Genomic DNA, 9,702 nt, shown 5'->3' with positions numbered 1-9,702 from the left:
CCTGTGGGTGAGGTAACTTTGCTCCGCCGGTGTTCCCACACTGGTGCACACCTCTAGGGTCTGTGTGTTAAGTTTTGTTCCTCTAGGTTCAGCGGAAGTGTCCTTAAACTTTAACTCTTTGACTTTTACGCACCATTGGTTAACATTGGTGCATGCGTGCGCTTTCCGCACATCTCCCGAATCCCGAGGGCCATTCCCGACTTCAGCATTGCTTGTCCTGACTGCTCCCAGCGATTCCCTAGGCCCTAGGCCTAACCACTGCTCGAGTGGCCTTTCTTATACCACTTGTTTAGTATATGGTTTGAGTGGCCACCCGCCCTCATCCATAATTGTGCAACTTGTATGTTTAAACAGTGCTTTTTGATTTAACGCTTGTACCCCTTTATTCATAAAGAATACTGGGGATTGGTTTTAGTAATAAACACATATATTTTTATAATATATACTTGTGTGGTGTCCTTTCATTTGGTATTACAGGATTGTATGTGGTAAAACAGCTCGCTTAACACGACCTCTTAAGTTAAGCCTTTAGGCTGCTTAGTCCATGCTACCCCTAGGATAGCTTGTCTAATAAGGTTGACTTACAACCAGACACCATAAGGGATTGTTTGGTCAGGTAGTAGGTGGTTCCAGAATTGGAAACATCCCCTACCAGGCCAACTTCTCACATTGGTGAGCAGCGGTGCGGATTTGAGCTTGCTGTTGTTTTACCATTGCAATCTTTATATCAAATTGAAAGATCACATCAAGTACCTCTAGGTACATATAAAATCAAAAGCTTAGCATATTAAGTTCTACTGAACTTAGTAGTTGTAGGTTGAAGGGAGTAGCACACCCCTGACTACAACTCACTAGCAAGGTCCAGTAGGAAAACACTTAGTGTAGGTAAGTGCACCACTTACACCTCACTAGTAACCATGTCTGACACAGGAAAGGCCTCAGGGTCTAGTCCTGTGACAGTTGACCCTACCCAGGCAACTTTTGGATATGACAAACTAACCCGCAGAGACTTGATTGCCTTGTGCAAAGCAAGAGGGTTAAAAAGGGGCAGAAGCCCCACCTGCCTAATCCTGGTAGAAATCCTAGAACAGGATGACTTAGAGAAGGCAAAAGCAGCTTCCCTAGACACAGGAACTGGAGGGAACCCCCCTGCAGTTGATCCCCCTGAAGAGGAGGATGATGATGACTTGGATGAGGACTCAGATGTTGAGGACTTAGAAGTACAGGATCAGGGTAGCCAGGTTCCAGTTGGTAGGCTTAGCCAGGCCAACTTGGACCTACTGGGGAATGGAGAGGGCCAGCACCTCCCCAGAACCCAACATGTTATTCTCCCAGGCAACAGAAGAGTGAGATCCCCCTCAGGGGACTCTCATATTTCTAGTGCCTCCAGAGAATCACAGAGAAGCATGGGTGCTTCTCAAAAGCTAGAACATAGGGCCAGAATGAGGGCTGTCAAACTCCAGATAGAGAGGGAGGAGGTAGCCTTGGCTCAAGCTAGACTTGCCTTGGCAAGAGAGCAAAAATTGTGTGGCTTAGGTGCCACTGGTGGCAGCAATATTCCTAAAGAGAAACCCAGGTCCTATGATAGTAGAAACCTGACAAAGATTGTGCCCCCCTACAGGGAAGGGGATGACACCCACAAGTGGATAACTGCTCTTGAGAGAGCCTGCATGGTACAGCAGGTTCCTGAGGAACAGTGGGCAGCAATCTTATGGTACTCCTTTTCAGAGAAAGGGAGAGATAAGCTCCTCACTGTTAGACATGAGGATGCAAACAATTACAAAGTCCTGAAGAGTGTTCTGATAGATGGGTTTGGCTTAACCACTGAACAGTACAGGTTGAAGTTCAGAGATACCCAGAAGACACAGACTCAGGACTGGACTGATTTTGTAGATTGTGCTACTAAGGCTCTGGAGGGTTGGCTACATGGCAGCAAAGTACATGACTTTACAGGATTGTATAATTTGATTATGAGGGAGCAGATCCTAAGTAATTGTCAGAACCAGCTCTTACACCAGCACCTGGTAGACTCTGATCTGACCTCTCCCCAAGAATTGGGAAAGAAGGCAGACAAATGGGTCAGAACCAGGATTAGGCCTAAGAATCAGGACAGTAACCAGAAGAAGGAGTCTACCAAGCCTCAAGATAAGGGTGGGGATAAAAGTAAAGAAAAGACTTCCCCAGGGCCCCAAAACTCCAAGGATGGGGGTGGGTCCCAAGACACTTCTTCAACTGAGAAAAAGCCTTATTGTTATGCCTGTAAACAGGTGGGGCATTACAAAACAGACAACTGTTGTCCCAAGAATAACAATAAAGAAAATATACCTCCAAAGCCAGCTTCCACACCTCCTGTTACTGTCAGCAGTAATCCCCCAGGAAGTGGAAGCACACCCAGGAATCTGGGTGGGTTTACTGTGGGAGCTCAGGTGGACCCTGGCCTATCCAGGTCCCCATCACCCAATGACCTTGTTTATGAAACTGGCATGGGGTTTGCCAACTTCTCTGCTTGCCCAAATACTTTGAGCAAGTATAGACAAGAACCCATCATCAATGGTTTGAAAGTTGAAGCTTTTAGAGACACAGGGGCTAGCATCACCATGGTGGCTGATGGCATAGTCCCCTCTAAGCAACTTTTACCTGGTGCCACATACCAGGTTACAAACATTGATGGAATCCAAACAAATCATCCCATGGCAGTAGTAAGTCTCAGCTGGGGAGGTGTCATTGGCCCAAAGAGAGTGGCAGTGTCACCAAACTTGCTTGTAGACTGCCTACTTGGTAATGATTTGGAGATCTCAGCCTGGGCTGAGGTTGAACAGGAAACCCATTCTAGAATGGTGAATTCCAATGGAAAGGTTAGTGGGGCTGTAATGGCTACAGCCCCAATCCAAGATGTCCTTCCTGAAAAGGTTGGTAGGGCTGAGAAACTCTCTGCCCCATCTTTAGCAAAAGCTCTTCCTGAACAGAATAGCAAAGCTGTTATGATAACAGCAGAAACCCAAACTGAGTCTCCTCCTGAAAAGGTTGGTGGGGCTGTGATGGCCACAGCCCAAACTCAAACTGACATGTGTGTTGTGAAACCTGAAATGATGGATAACTCCACACAAACTGAGAGCATGGAGGAGGAAGAGAAATCTCCCCCTCACCAGACTTTAGGACAGGATCAGCCTCCTCAGGGAACTGATCTTACCCCTGATGAAGGAGCTGCCCCAGAGGTGGTTGGGCCTAGCCTGACAGAACCTCTGATGTCAGTGGACCCTTCTCAGGTGGGACCCAGTCTGGAGCACGTAACCTGCCCCTCTCTACCTTGCCTTAGCCAGCCCAGGGCTGCAAAGGACAAGAAGGACAGTGAGACCCAGAGGGCCCCCTGTCAAATAAAGCACCCCCATCAAAAGATTAGGTGCACCAAAACTAGTAGCCCTAGTAAGGTGAAAACTTTAAAAACTCCTAAGGGAGCCCCCTTAAAAACAGTTAGGGACCTCCCACAGATGGATTCTGTTGGGCACAGCCAAACCTGGGACCCAAAGGGCCCAAACCTGAACTGTCCCTCCAGCAAGCCAAACAGAGGGACCCAGCCTCCAGCTTTAGGTAGCCAGAGGTTGACCCTGAGAGCACAGTGCAACTCAGTTAAAGAAAGAAAGGCACACATGGTGGAAGATAATTGGAGGAAGCCAAGCCCTAACTTAGTAGAGCCTCACTTCAAAACTCCATATCCAAACCAGCCTTTAACTTTGCATAAACACACCCAAGGTATTGATTCCCTATGGTGGAGACCCTCTGATACCCCAAGGGTGAGGGACTGCTTAGTGGACCATGAGACAGGGGGTACCCATGCTAGTGCAGGTACTTCCTTATATGGCCACTCAGGCAATATAGGCTTACCTGGCCAAGGATAGCCTTATCTCCTTTCGTTTGGGGGGGGGGTTATGTAGGAAGGTGGCTACCTGACTATGGTTACCCCGGATTTTTTGCCTGTGTTTAGCTGGTTTTTTGACTTAGTTGACCTGGTTCCCTGCTAATCAGGGCCCCAGGCCATCTGCTCTCTCTGTAAAATGGATTCCATGTACCCTAGGTACATACCAATTGGAAATGGACTCCTTGTCAGCCCCTGTAGAATGCACTATAGGTGCACAGGGCATAGGAGCCACTAAGGCCTACCAGGGGCTGCAGCATATCTTTTGCCACCCCTGGCTGGTTCTTAAATTGACACAACTGGCTGATCACTCAGCTGGGGTAAGGTGGTGTACACACCCCTTGCTTAGATATAGTATACCTATGTCTAAACCTATATCTGGACACATGTAAACCTGTGAGCCACTCCTATAGACAGGCCTCACCAATCCTGGAGGCTGGGTGCATGGTTTTTATGTGAGATGGAGCTCTAGCATGAGCTGAGCCTGTCTGCAGCCGTCGGGAACAAATCCCTAAGCTGTTTCAGGATAATGCCATACCATATACTATTAAGTGCCTTATAATCCTCGCGGTTATTTAGCAACTTTGGTTTGGCTTTATCAAAACATGTCGTGTAAGGTGTCATACGCTTTGGAATACCATCCCCTCGCCAGTTCTGGCGACGGGGATGGCATTCCACCCCTCTAGAGGGGTAAGACATGTTACTTCACTTTAATGCGGTTGATTTCTCCAAAGGCCTTAAGATCCACAAAATGGATGCCTCTGCCACAGACAAATGTCTGGACCCCTGGAGCTGACCGAAACTCAGTCAAGGGGGTCCTGGACAAAGGGTTTCCTGTCACAGGAGGGTGTCACCGCCCTCCAGACAGGAGATAGTGTATTGTAGCAGGGAGGTTTGAAAGAAACCAGACACTGCCTGGGGCGCACAAGGCTGCCCCTTGCATAATCCGGCCAAACCGGTTCTGGGGCACTCCAGCCCTCGTGCCAGGGCGGCCTGGATCAAAGGAAGGGGGTGTATCCACCCACTTCCTGGGTCCCACCCATAGGAGGGGACCTAGCAGGTAATCACGCCCACCAGATTCGAATAAGAGTGGGAGCAGTGCCAATGCACATCAGATTTCCTGGAAGAAACATTTGAAACGATATTCTGGACCCTTCGCCCTCCATCTCAACGTGGAAGCCCGAAGAATCTCCCTTGTGGTCAAGGAGTGACCACCCTGCAGCAGCAGGCACCATCCAGCCCTCGACGTCTACTTAGTTGCAGTTCCCGCCGGAACTCGAGCGACTGAGATCGACGAGATCAAGCCTGCCCAGCTTCTAACAGCCCGATCCACAGTCCCTGCAAAGCTGAGACCCGTGGAGGCGACCGGAAGCGTGGGGCACGCCATCTTGAAGTGACCACGAGACGCTGACCGTGCAGCCCACGAGTGACCCTCGAAGCTGTACACCGGGGTTTGAGAAGCCCCCACCCTGAGCTACTCCTGAGCCGAAGTTCAGCCCTCCACACTCGACGAGTGCTGCGTGGGGCCCTTTGGCACGATTTGGCTCAACGCGTTGGCCCGGTCACTTGCCAGCTGGCTTGTGGTCCCTGTGCCGACGAACTACCTAAAAAGACTTGTGATTCTGGTTGCTCCAGATCCACACCAGCTCCCCTGAAAAGGAGCCCCGACTCTGACCTTCCTGGTCCGAGTGAGAAGCAATCTTCCGATCCTGCGTGGATTGCTCTTACCAAGGCTTGTTTGCTCCAAACTTGAAGCCGACTGCACCGACGGTGAGAGCCTGCGTGGGACAGATCGTGACCTGCTCCTGGACGTCGCAGATGCCCCAGAGCCCACGTGACAGCGGAGAGAAGCTCCTCGACGACCACCTGATTGCGCCCGACATTGCCTGGTTCCGTCCTGGTTCCACCCTGGTCACTGCTGAGTGACCCAGACTCTGTCCCCTCTGCTTTCAGGTACTCTACAACTTGAGTCCACCCTTGGACTCCACCGGACACTTCGTCTTCACCCTGCCTGCAGCCCTTTCAGCTTCAAGCACCAAGAGCCTGCGTGTCAAAACCCGACGCCACTTCGACCCTGTGCACCCACTTCCTGTGGGTGAGGTAACTTTGCTCCGCCGGTGTTCCCACACTGGTGCACACCTCTAGGGTCTGTGTGTTAAGTTTTCTTCCTCTAGGTTCAGCGGAAGTGTCCTTAAACTTTAACTCTTTGACTTTTACGCACCATTGGTTAACATTGGTGCATGCGTGCGCTTTCCGCACATCTCCCGAATCCCGAGGGCCATTCCCGACTTCAGCATTGCTTGTCCTGACTGCTCCCAGCGATTCCCTAGGCCCTAGGCCTAACCACTGCTCGAGTGGCCTTTCTTATACCACTTGTTTAGTATATGGTTTGAGTGGCCACCCGCCCTCATCCATAATTGTGCAACTTGTATGTTTAAACAGTGCTTTTTGATTTAACGCTTGTGCCCCTTTATTCATAAAGAATACTGGGGATTGTTTTTAGTAATAAACACATATATTTTTATAATATATACTTGTGTGGTGTCCTTTCATTTGGTATTACAGGATTGTATGTGGTAAAACAGCTCGCTTAACACGACCTCTTAAGTTAAGCCTTTAGGCTGCTTAGTCCATGCTACCCCTAGGATAGCTTGTCTAATAAGGTTGACTTACAACCAGACACCATAAGGGATTGTTTGGTCAGGTAGTAGGTGGTTCCAGAATTGGAAACATCCCCTACCAGGCCAACTTCTCACACGCTCCAATCTCCACCTCTTTGTACATATGTCAAGGCGAAGGCGAACTGAAATTAGAATATATTGAAGACATCATAAGGGCCCGCCCCACACTATTTTGGCTATCCATAATGAAGAATCCCGAGGCTTCTCTCACAAGGGACATAATAGATGATAGTCTTCGCTGTGAGAAAGGGATGGATATTCCATGGCTTCCTGGGGTAGTCAAGAGTCTGGAAAGCGTTAACCTTGGTAGACTATTTGCCAACTCAAACACAGCTGTAACAATGGACAAAAAAGTTTTAAAGACAGAATTGTACGCACTTTATAGCGCAGAAAGACTAGAAAGGAAATTGAATAAACAAACTGTTGCAAAATTTATATCCATTGCGTACCCTGAGCATTGTCTACCAAGTTATATTGCACTACACATGTCCCAATGGGAGAGAGGCCTCCTATTCCGTCTAAGAGCTGGGACAGTAAGATATTTGCTTTGTTTTCCCTACAGCTATAAAGCAAAACGTGACTCCCTGCCATGTCCATGTGATGGTCACAGCGGTAAAACACTTTTACACTTTTTATTCTTCGGTAGATACTATATGAAATATGCGCTATGGTTTCTAATTCCGTATTTTAAAAAATTGTCACCTATTAATTTAACAGACGCTCTTGACTGTAAATTTAAATTGGACAATGTTGAATTGATCCTGAGCGTTGGCACCTTTTTGAGAGTAGCTACGGGTGCACGGAAATCTATGTGCGATCCATGAAGTCATTTGTATTGTACTATTCACAATATGCACTTTACCTAGGTTTACTGTATTTTGCTACATTATTGATTGGATATTGCTATCTATTTCATTCAAAACATCTTTATTCGATTCGTTGAATCATAAAAGGAAAAACCATGCAATATATATAGATACATCATTTCCCTCCAATGCCATAATCCTTGAGAAAGTAAATTGCAGATTTTTGGGTATCATTACATTTGTGCAAATACGCAATTCCAAGATAAGGTGCAGTTAGTAGAATCAGTGCAAATAACATGGCCATTAGGTTCTCGGTGCAATAGAGAATTAAAATAGTAAAGTACAGTGCATATGTATAATAGTTGTATTCCCAAAGGTACTTGTGCCCCTTATATGTTTATCACAGTAACAATTAAAAAAGGAAATAAGAACTACTACAAACAAAATACATTATAAAATATTAAATACTATATACAATGAAACGTTTCGGCGATTCAGTCCTGCAATACTCAATTAATGTTCTTTTATCCTCTATTGCAGAATCCTAGTTAAAATGTCAAACTCTTCTTCATTCTTATATAGTTGATAGCCAATAAAAATCTAGAAACTCCAAATACAGTAAGCTGGGTGTTATCTGTTTTTAAAATGCGTAACATATCATTATATCTTCTGACACCCATATTCCTGCCCAACGGCACAATCCATTTTTGTCTAGCTCTCAGGTAAGTGGGGCAGAAGAACAAAACATGTGCGATATTTTCCTGCATTCCCAGCTGGCACATTTTACACTCACTATCTTCCCCCCCATTTCGGCAATTTTCCCATTTGGTTGTAAAGGACTTAACACGGAGGGTCCCATACCTGAATTTCAAGTATAATATTTTCGCCAATTGGGGTTCGATTTGGTCTAAAAATGCCTCAAAGCGGGGTGTTGGTTTAACCATCAGAATATTGTTTGTGAGTGAGCCAACTCCACAATTTTGTAAAACTTTGTGCACAGGGAAGTTCCAATAGACCCTTCTGAGTTCCCTTTTTGATTCTGCGGTCAACCTTTCTGGGTGGTGCCAGAACTCACTAAGCCCAAAGGTCAAAAGCCATCTACGTATATTAGCCAGCCATGGGAAAGTAACATGGGTATCTAGTGCGATAAGTTCACTTAGTGCCTGCCTGTAGATATGGAGTTCATCAGTGGCCCATAACCTAAACCAATATGACAAAGTCATCCACACAGCCCTATGCTCGATGCGTTTTAACCCCAGATCGTACATGTAGGGGATCACCGGTGTATGTTGGGGGAGGGGGACCATCGCTCTTAAAACCCTGTTTTCTCCCAGGGTTAAGGTGGAGATTTGCTCTCCGCTCCACAGCTCCGAGCCATAGAGAGAAGCGGTTTGGGCCCTAGATTCATATACCTCCAATGCTGGGGTGATGGACTTGGTACTAGTTGCATGGAGCTTTTTCAAGATGGGCACTGAATTTTGCATTCAAATGGTCCCAGATTTTCTGACATGCGGGCACCATGAGAGCTTAGAATCTAGGGTCACCCCTAAGTAAACAAAAGTGTGAACCCATTCTATCGCTACGTCATTCAGCATCATCTTTTTCTTAAAACTTTTGTGCGGCCTGATGGACATGTATTTTGTTTTTGATGGGTTTATTTCCAATCCTTTTTGTTTACAGTACACCACCAACTTCTTCAGAAGATTTTGCAGTCCCATTGGGGTCTGTGAGAGGAGGATGGTATAATCCGCAAATGTCAGAGCACATACATGAGAGCCACCTAACTTTGGGGAATCGTGGTTTGTGTCCAATAGGAAATCCACCATATCATTAACATAGAGGAGAAACAGGGTAGGCGCCAGGACACAGCCCTGGCGGACCCTCTCCTCACCGGTATCTCCTCTGTCAACTCCCCGCCCATACCCCAGCGCACTTTTGCAAAATTATCTTCATGTAATTTTATGAGTTGCACCAGTAAGTTTTTTGGAACCCCTTGATTTAGCAGATTTATCCACAGCAGATCTCTTGGAATTGAATCGAAAGCGGCCTTTAGGTCAATAAAGGCCATATACAAGTTGCCGGATCTTAGTTTAGTATACTTCCAGGCAATGGTTAGCAGCCTAAACACCTGATCTATGGTGCTGATTCTTTTTCTGAACCCTGCCTGGCATGGGGATAATATGTTGTTGTCAACTAGCCAGTTGTTTAGCCTGTCCAGTATCTGCTTTGAATAGACCTTTTGGGTTATATCTATCAAGCTGATAGGTCTATAATTAGCGGGATCGTCCCTACTGCCCTTTTT

The sequence above is a fragment of the Lissotriton helveticus genome (genome assembly GCF_964261635.1).
Source record: "Lissotriton helveticus chromosome 1_1 unlocalized genomic scaffold, aLisHel1.1 SUPER_1_unloc_15, whole genome shotgun sequence".
NCBI classification, from domain to species: domain Eukaryota; kingdom Metazoa; phylum Chordata; class Amphibia; order Caudata; family Salamandridae; genus Lissotriton; species Lissotriton helveticus.
The sequence above is the reverse complement of the archived record's forward strand: the minus strand, read 5'-3'. Positions refer to the sequence as shown.